This window comes from Dendrobates tinctorius, unplaced genomic scaffold (assembly GCF_039654945.1).
Source record: "Dendrobates tinctorius isolate UK_male_01 unplaced genomic scaffold, ASM3965494v1 ptg000251l, whole genome shotgun sequence".
NCBI lineage: Eukaryota > Metazoa > Chordata > Amphibia > Anura > Dendrobatidae > Dendrobates > Dendrobates tinctorius.
The window spans coordinates 13,823,449-13,844,321 of NW_027361918.1; the positions used below are offsets into that span (position 1 = coordinate 13,823,449).

At 46.4% G+C, this 20,873-nt stretch overlaps 1 long non-coding RNA gene and 9 other non-coding genes across 10 annotated transcripts in view; 9 read left to right on the forward strand and 1 right to left on the reverse strand.

The window, feature by feature from the left end:
* LOC141065393 (uncharacterized) overlaps positions 1-20,873 on the reverse strand; it is a 250,650-nt gene that overhangs the window by 69,442 nt on the left and 160,335 nt on the right. The gene's annotated exons all lie outside the window — the stretch shown is intronic.
* On the forward strand, positions 3,862-3,934 carry TRNAV-UAC (transfer RNA valine (anticodon UAC)). Its single transcript has one exon. It is a non-coding gene; the product is annotated as a tRNA-Val (tRNA).
* TRNAV-AAC (transfer RNA valine (anticodon AAC)) lies at positions 4,703-4,775 on the forward strand. The gene has a single exon. It is a non-coding gene; the product is annotated as a tRNA-Val (tRNA).
* TRNAV-AAC (transfer RNA valine (anticodon AAC)) lies at positions 13,322-13,394 on the forward strand. Its single transcript has one exon. It is a non-coding gene; the product is annotated as a tRNA-Val (tRNA).
* Positions 14,492-14,564, forward strand: TRNAV-AAC (transfer RNA valine (anticodon AAC)). Its single transcript has one exon. It is a non-coding gene; the product is annotated as a tRNA-Val (tRNA).
* TRNAV-UAC (transfer RNA valine (anticodon UAC)) lies at positions 14,821-14,893 on the forward strand. The gene has a single exon. It is a non-coding gene; the product is annotated as a tRNA-Val (tRNA).
* TRNAV-CAC (transfer RNA valine (anticodon CAC)) lies at positions 15,821-15,893 on the forward strand. Its single transcript has one exon. It is a non-coding gene; the product is annotated as a tRNA-Val (tRNA).
* On the forward strand, positions 16,832-16,904 carry TRNAV-AAC (transfer RNA valine (anticodon AAC)). The gene has a single exon. It is a non-coding gene; the product is annotated as a tRNA-Val (tRNA).
* Positions 17,161-17,233, forward strand: TRNAV-UAC (transfer RNA valine (anticodon UAC)). The gene has a single exon. It is a non-coding gene; the product is annotated as a tRNA-Val (tRNA).
* TRNAV-UAC (transfer RNA valine (anticodon UAC)) lies at positions 17,490-17,563 on the forward strand. Its single transcript has one exon. It is a non-coding gene; the product is annotated as a tRNA-Val (tRNA).

Here is a 20,873-nt window from a genome sequence, read left to right on the forward strand (position 1 = left end):
AAAACGGCTACTGTAACGTTTTTTGTCTCCGGCGAAAAAGCCGGACACGCCGGATCCGGCGCGTCCGGCTTTTTCACACAATGAGCGCCGCAATGAGCGCCGCAATGCGCCGGATCCGGCGGCCGAATCCGGTTTTTTGGTCTGAGCATGCTCAGTAGCTCTGCCCACAGGAGATATATAAAAGCAAGACAATGGGACCCTCAGCCACACCCAACATGCCACCCAAGCCAAGAACCAGGAGCAGGAGAAGGCAGCAGACATCTGCAGCAGCAGCACCATCAGCACCACCACAAATGGAGCAGCAAATGGAACATGCTGAGGAGGGGAGTCCAGCAGCAGATAAGAGACGGTAATTATCAAATCCCCCATTCCTCCAAACTAGGGCCATGGAATATCAAGATATTCATTGGCCCTTTGTTTCTCTTTATTCAACAGCCGCCAAAGAGATGCAGCAGCAGCAGCAGAAATGGCATCACTGGCAGCAGCAACAGCAGCAGCAATACCCACAGCCATGGAGTCTGGCCATCAACAGGACAGCACGTCTTCTTCTGGGAGCCCTCCCTCGCATCGTCAGCGTTTGACGGTAAGTTTTTATTTCCAAAATCCATCATCTCTGTAATATATGTCTATTCATTGCCTTTTATTTCAAAACAGGAATCACAAGATGAAGAGGAGCTCCCAGAAGAAGAAGGAAGGGGTGGACAGACACCTGGAGTGGGCTCACAATTGGTAAGTTTTTTGCATCAAACGCAGAAACACAACATCACACTACACACAACACATAGAAAACAACGTTCTGCAGACCACACACAGCAAACAAATGCCTACATCCAAATACATAACATTTTTTGTTTTTTTCTCTAGTCTTCCCAATCTGGTGCTCGGCCAAGAGGTCCTCGCAGTGCCTCCCAGGGTCGTCGGCGACAGCAACGCGGCGGTCACCATCGTGTAAGTATAAATATTTTTGCTTTGTTTTTTTGCACTTTTTATTTCATTTCTTTTGTGGAGGCTAATTATGTTATTTTTGTCTTTTTCTTTAACAGCCTTCACAGCGTGCTCCCGACTCTGACGGTGAGGATGGAGGGATTGATGTGGACCGCCTCATCGATCTCATCAGAGAAAGGGAGCCGCTCTGGAATATGGCTGACCGCCGCCACGCTGACCTGATCGTTACCCGACGACTCTGGGAGGAAATCTGTTCGCTCCTTGTGGGCCGCTGGGAGGACCTCGATGTTCGGGCCCAGATTAAAGAGCGTAAGTATATACAGTACCGGTTGCTTGATGTAAACCAGTGTTTCCCGAACTCCAGTCCTCGTGGTCCCCACGGATCATGTGTTCAGGATTTCTATTTACTATGGAAATCCTGAAAACATGACCCCTGGGGACCATGAGGACTGGAGTTTGTGAAACACTGATGTTGTATACTAACCACTCCTTTCTCGTTTCAGGGAACAGAATTGTGAATCGGTGGCGGTCTGTGAGGGATCGTTTCAAGAAGGAGTTCAATAAAGAGATGCGGGCCCCGAGTGGATCTGGAGGACGCAGGAGCAAGTACAAGTACGCACAAGCCCTGTCGTTCCTCCGGGAAACAATGCTCACCAGAAGGTAAATATTACACACCACATGTGAAAAAAAATGTTAGATGTAACTTTTTTTTTTCAGCCAGGGCCATACCATGTCAGTATTTTAATTGTTTTTTTTTCTCTTTATTCCACAGCACGGTGAGCAGCACTCGGGAGCCTGCACGATTGGACCCTTCTGAGGCGATCCCTGAGGAGACCGGCACCGAGGGACACTTCGACCGCCCCGGTACATCTGCACCTTCCCAGCCTTCCCACACATTCGACCCATCTGTCCCATCCACCAGCACAGGAGCATCGTGGCCGCCTACATTACATGAAGCTGCTGGTGAGGAGATCGCTTTCCCTTTACCCCACCCTTCTGCCCCTGCCACCTCTACTACACCTGCGGGTACTGGGCGGCAGCGGCAGAGGGGTCAGGAAAAGAGTTATGCGCAAGAGTTCTTGCATCTGAATGCTTCTTTCCAGAACTGTCTAAAAGTCTTGTCAGAGCAAATCTCCGCAGGCTTTCAGCAGATCAACTCTAGCATTCTGGAGGTGAAGACACTTCTGCAAACCATGCATTCAGAAGCAAGATCTTCGTCAAACCACACCTTTTTCAGGTCTGTTGTGGAGCGCATGGCAACACTATCTCCTACCCAGCAGATGCATGTTATGCATTCGTGCCACGGTGCTCTACAGCAGGTTACCTCCCAACCTCCACCTCCCACGACTGTAGTTCCTCCACCTGCACCCCCTCCAGCCACTTTCCATCCTCCCCCTCCTATTACATCTGCACCCCCTCCAGCCACTTTCCATCCTCCCCCTCCTATTACATCTGCACCCCCTCCAGCCACTTTCCATCCTCCCCCTCCTATTACATACCAGCAACCTCACCAGTACCAGCAACCTCCCCAGTACCAGACATCTCCCCACTTCCAGCAACCTGCCCCATACCAAACTCCTTCCCCGTACCAAACTCCTTCCCCGTACCAAACTCCTTCCCCATACAACTTTCCATCAACATCATCTGCTCCTACAGTCCCTGCCCAACCCTCCACTCCACCGCCCACCACCTCTTCTGCCTCCAACATGTCCACCCATTCTGTAGCTTTTTCCACACCTTCACCTCTAACTGTTCCTTCCCCACCACGATCCCAGTCCTCTCTCCACACACCCAGTGTCGAAGTGTCCCGCAGCCCCTCCAGCAGTATTTCCACCCCACACTACACAGATTTGTAATTTTTTTTTTTTTTTAATAAAAATGCCCATTGGGTTTAAAACCTTTATTAAAAAAGTTTTTTGCACTTTAAAAACATTTAAAAAAAAAAAAAAAAATTAAATAAAAGTTAAATTATCGTTTCACAATGGTTGTCTGTCTTTTCTTTCTGCGGCGAACTATGTTTAAAAAAAAGGTTAAATACAGGGTATTTCAAAGGTAAAAAGGTATTCAAAACCAGGTATGTAACTGTGGGTAAATTTTAGCTTTTTGCCACAGTTGTGTTCCTGGTTGTGTTTGAAGCAAAGTATTTCACCTAAAAAGTTGTGTTTATTGTTGGTGATTTCCTAACAATGTACACAACTTTTGTTAAAAGGTGAAATACTTTGCATAAAACACAACCAGGTACACACCTGTGGCTTAAAGCTAAAAATAGTAGACCATGACAAGATAGCCAACTTTGGTTGGCAAAGGTATATACTGTTGGTCCAGAAGGTACACAAGTTTGGTTAGGGCACAAATCTTTCACACTCTGTCATCCTGCCAGTGTACTCTGCCTTGAGGGTCAATTTTAAAAACCGGATAATCGTAATCCGTCGAAAAACAGATAGAAAAATGGATGAACCGGATGAGACGGATCCGGTTTTGTCTGTCAAGAACAAGACGGATCCGGCAGAAAACCGGATCCGGCACATCAGGTTTTACAAAACATTTGCCGGATCCGGCATTCCGGCACGACGCCGGATCGCGCCTAACGCCGAAAACATGATGTGTGAAAGTAGCCTAACACGCGAAAGGTCCCCAGTTCGAAACTGGGCAGAAACACGCTGTTACCCTTTGGTATCCAAGCTTTTGACTTTCAGTTCTTGATCTCGATTGCTTGTTGTCACCACAGTAAGAGCTTGCATCCGGTTTCTGTAGTGTAGCGGTTATCACGTTCGCCTCACACGCGAGAGGTCCCCAGTTCGAAAGTGGGCAGAAACACAGCTTTTTTTCTCTTGGAAAATGATCTTTTTGACTTTCAGTGCTTGTTCTTTATTGCTTGCCATGACCACAGCATTTTTTGATTGCTTGAATCGGTTGGTTTCTGTAGTGTAGTGGTTATCACGTTCGCTTTACACATGAAAGGTCCTCAGTTCGAAACTGGGCAGAAACACAGCGTTCCTCTTGCAAACTAGCGCTTTTGACAATGAGTGCTTGATCTTTAATGCTTGCCATGACCACAGTAAACGCTCTTGTCTGGTTACTGTAGTGTAGTGATTGTCCTGTTTGCCATCCTCCTGAAAGTTCCCTGTTTTGATCCCGGGCAGAAACATGTGGCTTTTCTTTATTTTGATCACAAACGTACATTGTTGGCGTAATTAGCCTTATTTAGCATATTCTATTGCTGGTTTAATGAGCATTACTTTTACTAATGTGATTATTTCTACCCGTTTTTGCTTTTGGCAAGCATGTGTGTTTTTGACAGTGTCTAAGTGTTCCTAATTCAAGTAACACCTGATAGGATCAAGTTGCGAAAGCAGGCATCTAGGTGCTTTTTCTTTTTGGCTTTTGGACAAAGGCATGAGAATGTTTTGTGGAGCATGGTTTTGTTTCCCTGTTTGTTCTTTTTCTCCAATAGCCTGACAAATGAAAGGTTCCTGTGTTGCAAAATGCACTTTGTCCTGTCTTCAGACATAGAGGAAGACCTCTTGACTTTGGCTGGCTGTTTTTTTCTTTTTCAAGTTCATTTCAGCATGTTTAAACATCTTTATCTTTGCATGGAGTTTCTGAAGTGTAGTGGTTGTCACGTTCACCTCACACGCGAAGGGTCCCCAGTTCAAAACTGGATAGAAGCATGACATTAGGCGTTGATATTAAAGCTTTTGACATTGAGTCTTTGTTCTCGATGGCTCGTCATGACCACAGTAACCTTCTGCAGCCGGTTTCTGTAGTGTAGTGGTTATCACTTTCGCCTAACACGCGAAGGGTCCCCAGTTCGAAACTGGGCAGAAACTCGCTGTTACCCTTTGGTATCCAAGCTTTTGACTTTCAGTTCTTGATCTCGATTGCTTGTTGTCACCACAGTAAGCGCTTGCATCTGGTTTCTGTAGTGTAGCGGTTATCACGTTTACCTCACACGTGACAGGTCCCCAGTTAGAAACAGGATAGAAGCATGACATTAGGTGTTGATATTAAAGCTTTTGACGTTGAGTCTTTGTTCTCGATGGCTCATCATGACCACAGTAACCTTCCGCAGCTCGATTCTGTAGTGTAGTGGTTATCACGTTTGCCTAACACGCGAAAGGTCCCCAGTTCGAAACTGGGCAGATACACGCTGATAGGCTGGTTTCACATTTATGGTTTTTTTTTGCGGTATTTTAGCGCTAAATAGCGCATGCGTTTTTTTTCTCCTATACTTTGCATGGGATGCGCTTATGTGCGCATACACATGCGTTTGTACTCTTTTTACCGCGCATGCGTTTTTTTGCGGTATGCGCTCGGGTGCACAAAATGCAACCTGTTGCATTTTTTGAGCGTCCGACTTGCCTCAAAACAATGCTTGCACGCGCAATGCATTTTTTTACAGCAAGACACCCATTATAAGTCTATGGTGAGCATATGTGCGCATTGGCATGCTTATGTATGCGTTTTTTTGCACATGCGTTTTTTTTTTTTACCATTAGTTTAGACAATGGAATTTAGGGGTTTGGGTTAGAGTTAGGGTTAGTTAAGGGGGTTTAGGGTTAGGGTTAGGGTTAGGGTCAGGGTCAGGGTTAGGATCAGGGTATTGTTTGGTTAAGGGTTAGGGTTAGGGTCAGGGTCAGGGTTAGGGTTAGGATCAGGGTATGGTTTGGTTAAGGGTTAGGGTTAGGGTTAGGGTCAGGGCTAGGGTCAGGGTCAGGGTTAGGGTTAGGATCAGGGTATGGTTTGGTTAAGGGTTAGGGTTAGGGTCAGGGTCAGGGTTAGGGTTAGGGTCAGGGTTAAGGTTAGGGTCAGGGTTAGGGTTAGGGTTAGGGTCAGGGTTAGGGTTAGGGTTAGGGTCAGGGTCAGGGTTAGGATCAGGGTATGGTTTGGTTAAGGGTTAGGGTTAGGGTCAGGGTTAGGGTTAGGGTTAGGATCAGGGTATGGTTTGGTTAAGAGTTAGGGTTAGGGTTAGGGTCAGGGTTAGGGTTAGGGTTAGGGTTAGGGTCAGGGTTAGGGTTAGGGTTAGGGTCACGGTCAGGGTTAGGGTTAGGGTCAGGGTTAGGGTTAGTAAAGTCATGGTTTGGGTTAGTGTGAGAGGCCACCTAATGTTGGAAAAAAACGCAAACGCGGTAAAAACGCACTAAAAACGCATACAAACGCATAAAAACGCTGCATTTTTTTCATGCATGCTCATAAAAATGCTTGAAAAAAACGCAGCATCTGTATGCTTTTTTATGCGTTTTTTAAATGCGTTTTTTTGCGGGAAAAAAGTGCTGCAAAAAAAAGCAAGTGTGAAACTAGCCTTACCCTTTGGTATCCAAGCTATTGACTTTCAGTTCTTGATCTCGATTGCTTGTTGTCACCACAGTAAGCGCTTGCATCCGGTTTCTGTAGTGTAGCGGTTATCACATTCGCCTCACACGTGACAGGTCCTCAGTTCGAAACTGGGCAGAAACACTGCTTTTCTCTTGGAAAACGATCTTTTTGACTTTCAGTGCTTGTTCTTTATTGCTTGCCATGACCACAGCATTTTTTGTTTTTTTTTTAATCGGTTGGTTTCTGTAGTGTAGCGGTTATCACTTTCGCTTTACACGCGAAAGGTCCTCAGTTCGAAACTGGGCAGCAGGGCCGCCATCAGGGCATTACTGCCCTTACTACTGTATGGGGCCCCATGAACAGTAACAAAAGGAGGGGCCCGGAAGCGCTGGCAGGCCGGGCCCTCCTCTCTTGATACTGCTGTTTGGGCTACAGGTGCAATAGGTCATGGCCGCTGCAAGCCAGATACCTAACAACACCGCGGTGATTTAAAGATACACCTACAGTGTTGTTAGTGAATGCGGCGGCCAGAATTCAGTGCTGTACCTTTAAAGCAGCAGCAGGACCAAGTGCATCATGGTCCTGACGCAGGTCATGTGACAGACTGCGTGCTCTTCTTCATTCTCCAGCAGAGCAGCAACATGTCATGTTTCTGGGAGACAGAAGATGCTGAAATCGGCAGAGGCAGAGGAGGCGGGCAGTGTGCCAGGACTTGCAGGAAGTTGCAGAGGGGAGTGAGGTGAGGAGATGGCAATCTGCTGAGGAGATGGGAGGTTGCTGAGGTGAGGAGATGGGAGGCTGCTGAGGAGATGGGAGGCTGCTGAGGTGAGGAGATGGGAGGCTGCTGAGGTGAGGAGATGGGAGGCTGCTGAGGTGTGGAGATGGGAGGCTGCTGAGGTGTGGAGATGGGAGGCTGCTGAGGAGAGGAGATGGGAGGCTGCTGAGGAGAGGAGATGGGAGGCTGCTGAGGTGTGGAGATGGGAGGCTGCTGAGGTGTGGAGATGGGAGGCTGCTGAGGAGAGGAGATGGGAGGCTACTGAGGTGAGGAGATGGAGGCTGGTGAGGAGATGGGAGGCTGCTGAGGAGATGGGAGACTGCTGAGGTGTGGAGATGGGAGGCTGCTGAGGTGTGGAGATGGGAGGCTGCTGATGAGAGGAGATGGGAGGCTACTGAGGTGAGGAGATGGAGGCTGGTGAGGAGATGGGAGGCTGCTGAGGAGATGGGAGGCTGCTGAGGTGAGGAGATGGGAGGCTGCTGAGGAGAGGAGTTGGGAGGCTGCTGAGGAGAGGAGATGGGAGGCTGCTGAGGAGAGGAGATGGGAGGCTACTGAGGTGAGGAGATGGAGGCTGGTGAGGAGATGGGAGGCTGCTGAGGAGATGGGAGGCTGCTGAGGTGAGGAGATGGGAGGCTGCTGAGGAGAGGAGATGGGAGGCAGCTGAGGAGAGGAGATGGGAGGCTGCTGAGGAGAGGAGATGGGAGGCTGCTGAGGTTTGGAGATGGGAGGCTGCTGAGGTGTGGAGATGGGAGGCTGCTGAGGAGAGGAGATGGGAGGCTGCTGAGGTGTGGAGATGGGAGGCTGCTGAGGTGAGGAGATGGGAGGCTGCTGAGGAGATGGGAGGCTGCTGAGGCGAGGAGATGGGAGGCTGCTGACGTGTGGAGATGGGAGGCTGCTGAGGTGTGGAGATGGGAGGCTGCTGACGTGTGGAGATGGGAGGCTACTGAGGTGAGGAGATGGGAGGCTGGTGAGGAGATGGGAGGCTGCTGAGGAGATGGGAGGCTGCTGAGGTGAGGAGATGGGAGGCTGCTGAGGTGTGGAGATGGGAGGCTGCTGAGGTGTGGAGATGGGAGGCTGCTGAGGTGTGGAGATGGGAGGCTACTGAGGTGAGGAGATGGAGGCTGGTGAGGAGATGGGAGGCTGGTGAGGAGATGGGAGGCTGCTGAGGAGAGGAGATGGGAGGCTGCTGAGGTGTGGAGATGGGAGGCTGCTGAAGAGATGGGAGGCTGCTGAGGTGAGGAGATGGGAGGCTGCTGACGTGTGGAGATGGGAGGCTGCTGACGTGTGGAGATGGGAGGCTGCTGACGTGTGGAGATGGGAGGCTGCTGACATGTGGAGATTGGAGGCTGCTGAGACGACCAAAAAAATTCTAGAATTCCACTTTTTTCAATTTCAACGCACTTTGAATTTTTTTCCCATTTTCGAGTACGCTATTTGATAAAGCCAATCATGTCATTCAAAAGTACAACTCGTCCTGCAAAAAACAAGCCCTCACACGGCCATATTGATGGAAAAATAAAAAGTGGGTATATATGACTGGGAAACATCTTTATTTGGGAAACTAGCTGAAGAGCCCGGCGCTGCCCGGGCATAGTAACTAACTGTGGTTAGTTATAGCAAATTATAATTATCCGCCATCCCATAGTCCCGTGCCCATATACCCATCATACATATCCTCCATCCCATAGTCCCATGCCCATATACCCATCATACATATCCTCCATCCCATAGTCCGGTGCCCATATACCCATCACACATCCTCCATCCCATAGTCAACCATAGTGACATCATAATGAGGGGCGGGGCTTGATGCGCACACACTGGTTCCCCAGTATGCAAATAGGGGCATTATAACATCACAATGAGGGGCGGGGCTTGACGCGCACACACTTTTTCCTCATTATGTAGATAGGGGCAAAATTGGTGAATTGGAACGCACGGGGTTAAAATTTTGCCTCACAACATAGCCTAGGACACTCTCGGGTCCAGACGTGTGACGTGTGACATTTTGTGGCTGTAGCTGCGACGGTGCAGATGCCTATCCCGGACATACACACACACACTTTGAGCTTTCTATATTAGATTGTTCTGCGCTCGCACTGCGGTGCATGGACTGGGCGCCGATCTCCTGGCCTGCATCCTCATACATGCTGTGAGGCTGCTGAGTTCTAGTCAGGAGACCGGCGGCCCGTCCATGTACTGCGGTCCGAGCGCAGATCGATATCCACCGACAGCTTCATACATGTACAGAAAACAATACAATAATCTACAATCAGAAATACAGATTATTAAAAAAATCACAATCTGGTTTCAATTATTTTTTAAAAAAGTATGTGACTCATTTCCTTAACCCCTTACCTACAATTGACGTAATATTCCGTCCATGTGACCCTGGACCTAATTACCATGGACGGAATATTACGTCATCGCGATCAGCGGCGCCCACGTGGTGAGCGCCGCTGATCGCGGCCGAGTGTCAGCTAATTATCATAGCTGACACCCGGCACAATGTGTCAGGGGCGGTCACGGACACGATCGCGGTGTACCGGGGGTTAAAAGGAAGCATCGGCAGGGAGGGGGCTCCCTCCGTGCTTCCCTGAGCCCCCCACGGCAGCGCAATGTGCAGCGCTGCTGCGGGGGGCTCTTTCCCTGCAGGTCCCCGGATCCAATATGGCGACGGGGACCTCCGGGGGCCTGCAGGAAGCTGGCTTCCTCAGTGCCTGCAAAGCGCAGGCATGAGGAAGCCTGTGCAGTGCCTGTGACAGATCGCTGATCTGTCACAGTGATCTGTGATGTGACAGATCAGCGATCTGTCACAGGACAGTTATGTCCCCCCCTGGGACATTGTAATAAAGTAAAAAAAAAATTAAAAAAAGTGTAAAAATAATAAAAAAAAAATCGCTAAATAAATTCAAAAAAAAAAAAAAAAAATTCCCCAAAAAATTCATTTTTTGCAAATAAAAAAACCCAAAAACAATAAAAGTACACATATTTGGTATCGCCGCGTCCGTAACGACCCGCCCTATAAAACTGTCCCAATAGTTAACCCCTTAAGTGAACCCCTTAAAAAATAAAAATAAAAAACGAAGCAAAAAATAATGATTTATTATCCTACCGCCGAACAAAAAGTGCAATAACGCGCGATCAAAAAGACGCATATAAATATCCATGGTACCGCTGAAAACGTCATCTTGTCCAGCAAAAAACAAGCCACCATACAGCATCATCAGCGAAAAAATAAAAAAGTTATAGCTCGCAGAATAAAGTGATGCAAAAATAATTATTTTTTATATAAAATTGTTTTCATTGCATAAAAGCGCCAAAACATAAAAAAACGACCTAAATGAGGTATCGCTGTAACCGTACTGACCCGAAGAATAAAACTGCCTTATAAATTTTACCGCACCCGGAACGGCATAAGCGCACCACCCAAAAGAAATTCATGAAACGCTGGTTTTTGTTCATTCTGCGTCCCAAAAAACGAAATAAAAAGCGATCAAAAAATGTCACATGCCCAAACATGATACCAATAAAAGCGTCAACTCGTCCCGCAAAAAATAAGACCTCACATGACTTGGTGGGTCAAAATATGGAAAAATTATAGCTCTCAATATGTGGTGATGCAAAAACTATTTTTACAATAAAAAGCGTCTTTTAGCGTGCGACAGCTGCCAAACATAAAAACCGCCATAAATAGTAAATCAAACCCCCCGTTATCACCCCCTTAGTTAGGGAAAAATAATAAAATTAAAAAAATGTATTTATTTCCATTTTCCCATTAGGGCTAGGGTTAGGGCTAGGGCTAGGGTTAGGGCTAGGGTTAGGGTTAGGGTTAGGGCTAGGGTTAGGGCTAGGGTTAGGGTTAGGGCTAGGGTTAGGGCTAGGGTTAGAATTGGGGGTTTCCACTATTTGCGTACATGAGGTGCTCTCCAAACGCAACATGGCGTCTGATCTCAATTCCAGCCAATTCTGCGTTGAAAAAGTCAAATGGTGCTCCTTCCCTTCCAAGCTCTGCCATGCACCCAAACAGTGTTTTACCCCCTCATATGGGGTATCAGCCTACTCAGGACAATTTGCAAAACTACTTTTGGGGTCCTATTTCTCCTGTTGCCCTTAGGAAAATAAAAATTTTGGGGCAAAAATATCATTTTTGTGGAAAAAAAATGTTTTGTTATTTTCACGCCTGGGCGTTATAAACTTCTGTGAAGGCCTTGTGGGTTCAAAGTTCTCACCACACATCTAGATAAGTTCTTTGGGGGGTCTAGTTTCAAAAATGGGGTCACTTGTGGGGGGTTTCCACTGTTTAGGTACATCAGGGGCTCTCCAAACGCGACATGGCGTCCGATCAGAATTCCAGCCAATTTGCATTGAAAAAGTCAAACGGCGCTCCTTCCCTTCTGAGCTCTGCCATGCGCCGAAACAGTGGTTCCCCCCCACATATCAGGTATCAGCGTACTCAGGACAAATTGCACAATAATTTTTGCAGTCCAATTTCTCCTGTTACCCTTGGTAAAATAAAAAAAATTGAACCTGAAGTAATTTTTTTTGTGAAAAAAAGTTAAATGTTAATTATTTTTAAATATTCAAAAAATTCCTGTGATGCACCTGAAGGGTTAATAAACTCCTTGAATGTGGTTTTAAGCACCTTAAGGGGTGCAGTTTTTAGAATGGTGTCACTTTTGGGTATTTTCTATCATATAGACCCCTCAAAGTGGCTTCAAATGTGATGTAGTCCGTAAAAATAAAATGGTGTTGCAAAAATGAGAGATCGCTGGTCAACTTTTAACCCTTATATCTTACTAACAAATAAAAATTTTGGTTCCAAAATTGTGCTGATGTAAAGTAAACATGTGGCAAATGTTACTTATTAAGTTTTTTGTGTGCCATATCTCTGTGGTTTAAGGGCATAAAAATTCAAAGTTGGAAAATTGCGGAATTTTCAAAATTTTCGCCAAATTTCCGTTTTTCTCACAAATAAACGCAAGATATATGAATGAAATTTTACCACTAACATGAAGTACAATATGTCACGAGAAAAGATTGTCAGAATCATCGGGATCCATGGAAGCGTTTCAGAGTTATTACCTCATAAAGGGACAGTGGTCAGAATTGTAAAAATGGGCCCGGTAGTTAACGTGCAAACCACCCTTGGTAGTGAAGGGGTTAAAGAAAAAGAAAAATATACCTAAACAGAGTATTGGGTATTTTAACAAATGATTAATAAGTTACAGTACAGTAGAGCTCATCCAAAAGAGTCTACCTTGTTGTGGTGGCGGCTTAAAATTCTTTTGGCCAGAACAAAAGCTGCTGGCTATATGTATGATCTGGGAAATGTTAATGTGTGATTGGTGAGGACGTGGTGCAGAAGTGGAGTTTTTCCAAGAGTGGGTAGTGGGACTCTTGAGGGGTGGAGGCAGGGCTGGGGTGGAGCCTGGACGGAGTCTCAAGGGGGTCCAAACATTTTTACAGTATGGGGCCCTGAAATTCCTAATGGCAGCCCTGCTGGGCAGAAACACAGCGTTTCTCTTGCAAACTAGCGCTTTTGACAATGAGTGCTTGATCTTTAATGCTTGCCATGACCACAGTAAACGCTCTTGTCTTGTTACTGTAGTGTAGTGATTGTCCTGTTTGCCATCCTCCTGAAAGTTCCCTGTTTTGATCCCGGGCAGAAACATGTGGCTTTTCTTTATTTTGATCACAAACGTATATTGTTGGCTTAATTAGCCTTAGTTAGCATATTCTATTGCTGGTTTAATGAGCATTACTTTTACCAATGTGATTATTTCTACCCGTTTTTGCTTTTGGCAAGCATGTGTGTTTTTGACAGTGTCTAAGTGTTCCTAATTCAAGTAACACCTGATAGGATCAACGTGCGAAAGCAGGCATCTAGGTGCTTTTTCTTTTTGGCTTTTGGACAAAGGCATGAGAATGTTTTGTGGAGCATGGTTTTGTTTCCCTGTTTGTTCTTTTTCTCCAATAGCCTGACAAATGAAAGGTTCCTGTGTTGCAAAATGCACTTTGTCCTGTCTTCAGACATAGAGGAAGACCTCTTGACTTTGGCTGGATGTTTTTTTCTTTTTCAAGTTCATTTCAGCATGTTTAAACATCTTTAGCTTTGCATGGAGTTTCTGAAGTGTAGTGGTTGTCACGTTCACCTCTCACGCGAACGGTCCACAGTTCGAAACTGGATACAAGCATGACGTTAGGCGTTGATATTAAAGATTTTGAGACGTTGAGTCTTTGTTCTCGACGGCTCGTCATGACCGCAGTAACTTTCCGCAGCCGGTTTCTGTAGTGTAGTGGTTATCACGTTCGCCTAACACGCGAAAGGTCCCCAGTTCAAAACTGGGCAGAAACACGCTGTTACCCTTTGGTATCCAAGCTTTTGAATTTCAGTTCTTGATCTCGATTGCTTGTTGTCACCACAGTTAGCGCCTGCATCCGGTTTCTGTAGTGTAGCGGTTATCACGTTCGCCTCACGCACGAAAGGTCACCAGTTCGAAACTGGGCAGAAACACAGCTTTTTCTCTTGGAAAACGATCTTTTTGACTTTCAGTGCTTGTTCTTTATTGCTTGCCATGACCACAGCATTTTCTGTTTGCTTGCATCGGTTGGTTTCTGTAGTGTAGCGGTTATCACGTTCGCTTTACACGAGAAAGGTCCTCAGTTCAAAACTGGGCAGAAACATAGCGTTCCTCTTGCAAACTAGCGCTTTTGACAATGAGTTCTTGATCTTTAAAGCTTGCCATGACCACAGTAAACGCTCTTGTCTGGTTACTGTAGTGTAGTGATTGTCCTGTTTGCCATACTCCTGAAAGTTCCCTGTTTTGATCCCGGGCAGAAACATGTGGCGTTTCTTTATTTTGATCACAAACGTATATTGTTGGCTTAATTAGCCTTAGTTAGCATATTCTATTGCTGGTTTAACGAGCATTACTTTTACCAATGTGATTATTTCTACCCGTTTTTGCTTTTGGCAAGCATGTGTGTTTTTGACAGTGTCTAAGTGTTCCTAATTCAAGTAACACCTGATAGGATCAAGGTGCAAAAGCAGGCATCTAGGTGCTTTTTCTTTTTGGCTTTTGGACAAAGGCATGAGAATGTTTTGTGGAGCATGGTTTTGTTTCCCTGTTTGTTCTTTTTCTCCAATAGCCTGACAAATGAAAGGTTCCTGTGTTGCAAAATGCACTTTGTCCTGTCTTCAGATATAGAGGAAGACCTCTTGACTTTGGCTGGCTGTTTTTTTCTTTTTCAAGTTCATTTCAGCATGTTTAAACATCTTTAGGTTTGCATGGAGTTTCTGAAGTGTATTGGTTGTCACGTTCACCTCACACGCGAACGGTCCCCAGTTCGAAACTGGATAGAAGCATGACATTAGGCGTTGATATTAAAGCTTTTGACGTTGAGTCTTTGTTCTCGATGGCTCGTCATGACCACAGTAACCTTCCTCAGCCGGTTTCTGTAGTGTAGTGGTTATCACGTTTGCCTAACACGCGAAGGGTCCCCAGTTCGAAACTGGGCAGAAACACGCTGTTACCCTTTGGTATCCGAGCTTTTGACTTTCAGTTCTTGATCTCGATTGCTTGTTGTCACCACAGTAAGCGCTTGCATCCGGTTTCTGTAGTGTAGCGGTTATCACGTTCGCCTCACTCGCGATTAGTCCACAGTTCGAAACTGGGCAGAAACACATCTTTTTCTCTTGGAAAACCATCTTTTTGACTTTCAGTGCTTGTTCTTTATTGCTTGCCATGACCACAGCATTTTTTGTTTGCTTGAATTGGTTGGTTTCTGTAGTGTAGCGGTTATCACGTTTGCTTTACACGCGAAAAGTCCTCAGTTCGAAACTGGGCAGAAACAGAGCGTTCCTCTTGCAAACTAGCGCTTTTGACAATGAGTGCTTGATCTTTAATGCTTGCCATGACCACAGTAAACGCTCTTGTCTGGTTACTGTAGTGTAGTGATTGTCCTGTTTGCCATACTCCTGAAAGTTCCCTGTTTTGATCCCGGGCAGAAACATGTGGCTTTTCTTTATTTTGATCACAAACGTATATTGTTGGCTTAATTAGCCTTAGTTAGCATATTCTATTGCTGGTTTAATGAGCATTACTTTTACCAATGTGATTATTTCTACCCGTTTTTGCTTTTGGCAAGCATGTGTGTTTTTGACAGTGTCTAAGTGTTCCTAATTCAAGTAACACCTGATAGGATCAAGGTGCGAAAGCAGGCATCTAGGTGCTTTTTCTTTTTGGCTTTTGGACAAAGGCATGAGAATGTTTTGTGGAGCATGGTTTTCTTTCCCTGTTTGTTCTTTTTCTCCAATAGCCTGACAAATGAAAGGTTCCTGTGTTGCAAAATGCACTTTGTCCTGTCTTCAGACATAGAGGAAGACCTCTTGACTTTGGCTGGCTGTTTTTTTCTTTTTCAAGTTCATTTCAGCATGTTTAAACATCTTTAGCTTTGCATGGAGTTTCTGAAGTGTATTGGTTGTCACGTTAACCTCACACGCGAACGGTCCCCAGTTCGAAACTGGATAGAAGCATGACATTAGGCGTTGATATTAAAGCTTTTGACTTTGAGTCTTTGTTCTCGATGGCTCGTCATGACCACAGTAACCTTCCGCAGCTGGTTTCTGTAGTGTAGTGGTTATCACGTTCGCCAAACACGCCAAAGGTCCCCAGTTTGAAACTGGGCAGAAACACGCTGTTACCCTTTGGTATCCAAGCTTTTGACTTTCAGTTCTTGATCTCGATTGCTTGTTGTCACCACAGTAAGCGCTTGCATCTGGGTTCTGTAGTGTAGCGGTTATCACGTTCGCCTCACACGCGAAAGGTCCCCAGTTCGAAACTGGGCAGAAACACAGCTTTTTCTCTTGGAAAACGATCTTTTTGACTTTCAGTGCTTGTTCTTTATTGCTTGCCATGACCACAGCATTTTTTGTTTGTTTGAATTGGTTGGTTTCTGTAGTGTAGCGGTTATCACGTTCGCTTTACACGTGAAAAGTCCTCAGTTCGAAACTGGGCAGAAACACAGCGTTTCTCTTGCAAACTAGCGCTTTTGACAATGAGTGCTTGATCTTTAATGCTTGCCATGACCACAGTAAATGCTCTTGTCTGGTTACTGTAGTGTAGTGATTGTCCTGTTTGCCATCCTCCTGAAAGTTCCCTGTTTTGATCCCGGGCAGAAACATGTGGCTTTTCTTTATTTTGATCACAAACGTATATTGTTGGCTTAATTAGCCTTAGTTAGCATATTCTATTGCTGGTTTAATGAGCATTACTTTTACCAATGTGATTATTTCTACCCGTTTTTGCTTTTGGCAAGCATGTGTGTTTTTGACAGTGTCTAAGTGTTCCTAATTCAAGTAACACCTGATAGGATCAAGGTGCGAAAGCAGGCATCTAGGTGCTTTTTCTTTTTGGCTTTTGGACAAAGGCATGAGAATGTTTTGTGGAGCATGGTTTTGTTTCCCTGTTTGTTCTTTTTCTCCAATAGCCTGACAAATGAAAGGTTCCTGTGTTGCAAAATGCACTTTGTCCTGTCTTCAGACATAGAGGAAGACCTCTTGACTTTGGCAGGCTGTTTTTTTCTTTTTCAAGTTCATTTCGGCATGTTTAAACATTTTTAGCTTTGCATGGAGTTTCTGAAGTGTAGTGGTTGTCACGTTCACCTCACACGCGAACGGTCCCCAGTTTGAAACTGGATAGAAGCATGACAATAGGTGTTGATATTAAAGCTTTTGACGTTGAGTCTTTGTTCTTGATGGCTCGTCATGACCACAGTAACCTTCCACAGATGGTTTCTGTAGTGTAGTGGTTATCACGTTCGCCTAACACGCGAAAGGTCCCCAGTTCGAAACTGGGCAGAAACACGCTGTTACCCTTTGGAATCCAAGCTTTTGACTTTCAGTTCTTGATCTCGATTGCTTGTTGTCACCACAGTAAACACTTGCATCTGGTTTCTGTAGTGTACCGGTTAACACATTTGCCTCACACGCGAAAGGTCCCCAGTTCGAAACTGGGCAGAAACACAGCTTTTTCTCTTGGAAAACGATCTTTTTGACTTTCAGTGCTTGTTCTTTGTTGCTTGCCATGACCACAGCATTTTTTACGTGCTTGAATTGGTTGGTTTCTGTAGTGTAGCGGTTATCACGCTCGCTTTACACGCGAAAGGTCCTCAGTTCGAAACTGGGCAGAAACACGCTGTTACCCTTTGGTATCCAAGCTTTTGACTTTCAGTTCTTGATCTCGATTGCTTGTTGACACCACAGTAAGCGGTTGCATCTGGTTTCTGTAGTGTAGCGGTTATCATGTTTTCCTCACACGCGAAAGTTCCCCAGTTTGAAACTGGGCAGAAAAACAGCTTTTTCTCTTGGAAAACGATCTTTTTGACTTTCAGTGCTTGTTCTTTATTGCTTGCCATGACCACAGCATTTTTTGCTTGTTTGAATCGGTTGGTTTCTGTAGTGTAGCGGTTATCACGTTTGCTTTACATGCATAATGGTCCTCAGTTCGAAACTGGGCAGAAACACAGCGTTCCTCTTGCAAACTAGTGCTTTTGACAATGAGTGCTTGATCTTTAATGCTTGCCATGACCACAGTAAATGCTCTTGTCTGGTTACTGTAGTGTAGTGATTGTCCTGTTTGCCATCCTCCTGAAAGTTCCCTGTTTTGATCCCGGGCAGAAACATGTGGCTTTTCTTTATTTTGATCACAAACGTATATTGTTGGCTTAGGCCTCTTTCACACATCAGGTTTTCGGCGTCAGGCGCGATCCGGCGCTTTTGACTAAAACCGGATCCGGCGAAATGCAATGCCGGATCCGGATTCCCCCCCATTGACTTGCATTAGAGCCGGATCGAGCCGGATGGCCATGCGTTTTATCCGATTTTCGCCGGATCCGGCAATGTGACGCGATCCGGCGTCTTGAAAAAACGGCTACTGTAACGTTTTTTGTCTCTGGCGAAAAAGCCGGACACAATGAAAGCCTATGAGCGCCGCAATGCGCCTGATCCGGCGACAGCCGGATCCGGCTTCTTTGGTCTGAGCATGCTCAGTAGCTCTGCCCACAGGACATATATAAAAGCAAGACAATGGGACCCTCAGCCACACCCAACATGCCACCCAAGCCAAGAACCAGGAGCAGGAGAAGGCAGCAGACATCTGCAGCAGCAGCATCATCAGCACCGCCCCCAAATGGAGCAGCATGCTGAACAACGGGAGGGGAGTCCAGCAGCAGATGAGAGACGGTAATTATCAAATCCCCCATTCCTCCAAACTAGGGCTATGGAATATCAAGATATTCATTGGCCCTTTGTTTCTCTTTATTCAACAGCCGCCCAATAGATGCAGCAGCAGAAACACCACCCACAGCCATGGAGTCTGGCCATGAGGAAGACAGCACAGCTTCTGGGAGCCCTCCCTCGCATCGTCAGCGTTTGACGGTAAGTTTTTATTTAAAAAATCCATCATCTCTGTAATATATGTGTATTCATTGCCTTTTATTTCAAAACAGGAATCACAAGATGAAGAGGAGCTCCCAGAAGAAGAAGGAAGGGGTGGACAGACACTTGGAGTGGACTCACAATTGGTAAGTTTTTTGCATCAAACGCAGAAACACAACATCACACTACACACAACACATAGAAAACAATGTTCTGCAGACCACACACAGCAAACAAATGCCTACATCCAAAGACATAACATTTTTTGTTTTTTTCTCTAGTCTTCCCAATCTGGTGCTCGGCCAAGAGGTCCTCGCAGTGCCTCCCAGGGTCGTCGGCGACAGCAACGCGGCGGTCACCAGCGTGTAAGTATAAATATTTTTGCTTTGCTTTTTTTGCACTTTTTATTTCATTTCTTTTGTGGAGGCTAATTATGTTATTTTTGTCTTTTTCTTTAACAGCCTTCACAGCGTGCTCCCGACTCTGACAGTGAGTATGGAGGGATTGATGTGGACCACCTCATCGATCTCGTCAGAGAAAGGGAGCCGCTCTGGAATATGGCTGACCGCCGCCACGCTGACCTGATCGTTACCCAACGACTCTGGGAGGAAATCTGTTCGCTCCTTGTGGACCGCTGGGAGGACCTCGAAGCTCGGGCCCAGATTAAAGAGCGTAAGTATATACAGTACCGGTTGCTTGATTTAAACCAGTGTTTCCCGAACTCCAGTCCTCGTGGTCCCCACGGATCATGTGTTCAGGATTTCTATTTACTTTGGAAATCCTGAAAACATGACCCCTGGGGACCATGAGGACTGGAGTTTGGGAAACACTGATGTTGTATACTAACCACTTTGTCCTTTCTCGTTTCAGGGGAGAGAATTGTGAAGCGGTGGCGGTCTGTGAGGGATCGTTTCAAGAAGGAGTTCAATAAAGAGATGCGGGCCCCGAGTGGATCTGGAGGATGCAGGAGCAAGTACAAGTACGCACGAGCCCTGTCGTTCCTCCGGGAGACAATGCTCACCAGAAGGTAAATATTACACACCACATGTGACAAAAAAATGTTTAGATGTAACTTTTTTTTTCAGCCAGGGCCATACCATGTCACTATTTTAATTGTTTTTTTTTCTCTTTATTCCACAGCACAGTGAGCAGCACTCGGGAACCTGCACGATTGGACCCTTCTGAGGCGATCCCTGAGGAGACCAGCACCGAGGGACACTTCGACCGCCCCGGTACATCTGCACCTTCCCAGCCTTCCCACACATTCGACCCATCTGTCCCATCCACCAGCACAGGAGCATCGTGGCCGCCTACATTACATGAAGCTGCTGGTGAGGAGATCGCTTTCCCTTTACCCCACCCTTCTGCCCCTGCCACCTCTAGTACACCTGCGGGTACTGGGCGGCAGCGGCAGAGGGGTCAGGAAAAGACTTATGCGCCAGAGTTCTTGCATCTGAATGCATCTTTCCAGAACTGTCTAAAAGTCTTGTCAGAGCAAATCTCCGCAGGCTTTCAGCAGATCAACTCCAGCATTCTGGAGGTGAAGACACTTCTGCAAACCATGCATTCAGAAGCAAGATCTTCGCCAAACCACACCTTTTTCAGGTCTGTTGTGGAGCGCATGGAAACGCTCTCTCCTGCCCAGCAGATGCATGTAATGCATTCATGCCACGCTGCTCTCCAGCAAGTTACCTCCCAACCTCCTCCTCCCACCACAGTAGTTCCTCCACCTGCACCCCCTCCAGCCACTTTTCATCCTCCCCCTCCTATTACATCTACACCCCCTCCAGCCACTTTCCATCCTCCCCCTCCTATTACATCTACACCCCCTCCAGCCACTTTCCATCCTCCCCCTCCTATTACATACCATCCACCTCCCCAGCACCAGCAACCTCCCCAGCACCAGCAACCTCCCCAGTACCAGCAACCTCCCCAGCACCAGCAACCTCCCCAGTACCAGCAACCTCCCCAGTACCAGCAACCTCCCCAGTACCTGCAACCTCCCCAGTACCAGACATCTCCCCACTTCCAGCAACCTGCCCCGTACCAGACATCTCCCCACTTCCAGCAACCTGCCCCGTACCAGACATCTCCCCACTTCCAGCAACCTGCCCCGTACCAAACTCCTTCCCCATACAACTTGCCATCAACATCATCTGCTCCTACAGTCCCTGCCCAACCCTCCACTCCACCACCCACCACCTCTTCTGCTTCCCACATGTCCACCCATTCTGTAGTTTTTTCCACACCTTCACCTCTAACTGTTCCTTCCCCACCACAATCCCAGTCCTCTCTCCACACTCCCAGTGTCGAAGTGTCCCGCAGCCCCTCCAGCAGTATTTCCACCACACACTGCACAGATTTATAATGTGTGTATTTAAATAAAAATGACCAGTT